We start from the raw sequence: 4,095 nt of genomic DNA, 5'->3' as shown, positions 1-4,095 counted from the left end.
ATATATATGTATATATATATATATATATATATATATATATATATATATATATATATATATATATATATATATATATATATATATATATATAATTATGTTTATATAAGTTGTTTTACATATATTGTTCCCTCTGAGAGGAATTTCATGGTATGGACTTGTTTGATATTTTATGGTTGCATTTATTCTCTTGAGAAATGCCATCAACTGTGTGAAGCCAGATTTGAACACAGGGGGAAGTAGTTTCCTATTGTCTTGAATTATGGTTTCATGGTTTTCATATGGTTTCATATTTGATAGTCATGATGACATTGTGGTCCGCATTCCAGTCTTGTGTATTTCTGCCTCTTCTCTGTTATGCCATGATGTGTACCTTTTTAGTCAATGTTAGCTACAGTGGTGGACTGTAACAAAGCACATTTACTTGAGTACTGTACTTAAGTAAAACAGAATTCTGTATCTGTACTTTACTTGAGTATTTGGATGTTTGGATACTTATGGATACATTCACTCCACTACATTTCAAAGACAAATATTGTATTTTTGACTCCACTACATTTCTAGGAAGGGAAAAAGTACATTTGAAGTCCAATTTCAAATATAGTGAAAATAGACGATCTACAAGCACACAACATGTTATGATGTGACACAGTATATCTGCTATTTTCCCTTGATATGTTTTTAAACTTTCTGGACGTATATATATATTTTTTACATGTCTAAATTTCAATACAGCAGTGATTGATATTAAAGAGAAAATGCACTTTGTAATTTATACTTTTGAAACTCGAGTACAAATTTTACATAACAACTTTCAATTGTAGCTGAGTAATATTTGACCAGGAGTACTGGGGTTGAGTACTTTGTCCACCATTGGTTAGATATACTACAACTTTCACGTGGCTGCCTTTTTAGTACAGCACAAGGATTCTGAGGATATTAAAAGGTGTGTCATTTAGTTAAATAATAAAGTACAATTTAGAAGTCCTATTTTAGTACTGAGAAAGTTTGAAATAAAACTGGTATATCCTTTGAAAAATGTGTGGGCTTGTTTGATATTTGGTCAATATAAAATAAATCCTCAATCAAATTCAAAATAATTTAGTATAGCCTACAGTATAAATTACATTTACATACTTTGTATTCCCTAATTTGTCATAGTATATACAGTATGTGGTAAAACTTTTGAATGAATGGTTCTTCAGGTGTTTTTTCTTTCTGATTTCAATTTACTGTATCAAGTCTCTTCGAGTTCTTTGTAGCATGCTGCTCGGCCAAGAATTAATAGGCAATGTGTTTCGGAGAAAGGTGCTATTTAGTTTTTTAGGGTGCAAAACTATTTATGACAAAAAATAGCACCATACTAAAAAAAACTAATCTAGTAAGCAATTATTTAATTTAATAATGGGTTTGAACTTTTTTGTTCTCTCCAATAAATCTGTTGCATTGGTTGTAAGCATATGTAATTAAATGCTAGAATCCACTTGTTGACTCAACTCTACGAAATGAAATTAGGTATAGTGTAGTGGACAGCCAATCAGCTTTACAATTAAAGATGACCGCTTCCATCAGTGCAAATAGATTGTTTTTAAAGATGGTACGCCCGAACGAAGCGACCACAGCTGCCATGATGAAAACGTGATGAATGCGTCCAGCCTAAAGGTAAGATTAGAACAAAATGTTCAATTTCAATGCTTCAGTGTATGCCTACAATTGGTTATACATAGTTGTATATTGGGAAAGGTAATTTGTTCTTTGAAGCATTCAATTTGATTTGAAACAGGCTTGAAGGAACCTTATGTTGGGCCTGAAAGCCTGACATTTAAAAGCTACAGCTCATATAAATGTTCATCGAATTTTCCTTGCAAAGCTAATGCTAATATTAGCAGCCTGAGCCAAGACAATTTGATATTGGTGTGTTACGATTCAAGTTAGCCACGTATCAGGGCTAGATCCAAGTAGGCTATGGTTTAATTGGTCTGCAATATTGCACATTTTCATTAAAGGATCAATCAGTGATGCAAATGTAACACATGTGTAGCTCCCCCATCTGTTCTCTATGTGACTAACAACACAAGACAACAAATTATTTTAAACTGTATTTGCTGTATGTTGGAGTAAAACAGACCTATATTTTGATTATATGATGGGGCAAGAAAGTTCTAAATAGCAAAAATTCCATCTACAAATCAAGCTCTTTAAGAATGTAGCCTTCAACTGTAGAATGTGAATATATCCCCTAATTTATATTCTGTTCAAAACAATTCCACATTGGGCTTTAGAGGAACACAATCAGGACAGCACAATACATTAGTATTAGAGTTTATGAATGAGGTAAGATCTCTGTCTGGTCTGGTCAGTCAAAGCATTCAAATAGGCCTACCAGTACTTCGTTTTTTGTTGACTTGTTGCTGCTGTAGTTATGTAGAGTAGACCTGTGACAACATTGCTATGACTTTTTAATTGCCTTTTACTGGCAATGATCATAAGGTAATTGTAGGGAAAATGTAAATGTATTAAACAGACACAATATCATTTCCTTAAGTAAATTAGTTAACTTTTCTGAGTTTCTGTTCTGAAGACACATACACATACACATTCACTTGTATTCTGCTGCAGTATCTGCTGAAATCCAAATCAGTGAAGGTACAAGGAACAATGGGATTAAAGGCTTAGAGTAGGGTCTTTACCCTACATCGTTAGAGATCTCACTGGTGCAGGAAATAAGCTGTCTACCTCCAGTGTACAAGTTGCATGTAAAACAGCTGCTGTTCAACGAGAGCAATGCAATGCAAAGTCTAGAGAGAATTGATTGTTATCAAGTTGCTCCTGTCTCAGCCAGGGCAAATTGGCTAGAAGGAAAGTGGAACTCTGGGTCTTCTTTGCCATTATCAGAGCAGTCAGATGGTACGTGGCAGCCAGAGTCTCTGGAGCGGTTGTTCGTGTTGGCCTTGATGGGCTCAGTGGGGCTGTCGGGGTTCAGTTTAGTCACATTCTCCCATGGACATCCAGCTGTAATGCACAAAAGTAAAGTTGAGTCAGTCAGTCATGCATACCATATTGCAGTGACATAGATGAATCATGTTGAGCTATTACTCCTTGGTGTTAAGAATGACCTGGCTGTATCTGTTGCAGATGTCCTTGTGTGTCCCCTCATCCTGCACTATTCTCAGAGGCACTCTCTGGCATTATCCTGTTATCCCTAACCTTTTTATCTGTGGCCCCCGATACCACAAAACTTCCTTCATCCCTTCACAACCTTATCTGCTTGAGATGTAAAACCAGTGGTCTCGGATACTCATGCATCTTACTCAAATATGAATTCTAGCTTACAACACGCACTGCAGAATGTCCATCACACTGCAAAATCCTGAGTTTTAGTTGAACTGAAAGTGCAAAAATAGCTATTTTTTTACCCTCTCAGAGTTAAGCTAACGCTCAAGATTTCGCAGCGTGCATGTCGGTGTCCTAGGATCATCTTTACTCACATCGCAGTACGCGGAGGGACTCGACAGCCGATGGCATGCATTGCATGTGCTCTAGATGCGTCACATTCATCTCTCTCAGCAGCCTCATCAGGTCATCTACTGTTTGGTAACGACTCAGCTGTACAGCGGAGGCACACCTCTGCCAAACCAAGAGAAGCAACACTTGATAAGGATACACACAGTCAACCCATAACTAAGATTTTACTTGATAAATTGAGTGTGGTTTTGTCATTGGATGTTATAACATTAATAATACCTGTAAACCTGGGTGCTCTAATGGTTCCTGATGAGATTTTGAGGTAGATCTCTCGCTCATTCTATGTTTTTGCTTTTTCTCACATGGCTCAGCTCCTTTGTCTCGCAAAACATCAACATAGATGAATTTGAAGATTCCTATTTTGTTGTTCAGCATGCCTGTCCATATTCCCATCGGGGGCTTGGCTATAATGTCAATAATGTCTCCCACCTGAATGAATAATAGGATTTTTGTTAAATATTTTGTTCATATAACCTACAGATATTAAGCATAACACTAACACACTATAGATTGATAGCTCAATCCCATTCGGTATTCAAACTTGTTTACCTTGAGCGTAAGGGATTCTGTATC

Source organism: Gymnoscopelus braueri (genome assembly GCF_963280865.1).
Source record: "Gymnoscopelus braueri genome assembly, chromosome: 8".
In the NCBI taxonomy this organism is placed as follows: Eukaryota; Metazoa; Chordata; class Actinopteri; order Myctophiformes; family Myctophidae; genus Gymnoscopelus; species Gymnoscopelus braueri.
The sequence above is the reverse complement of the archived record's forward strand: the minus strand, read 5'-3'. Positions refer to the sequence as shown.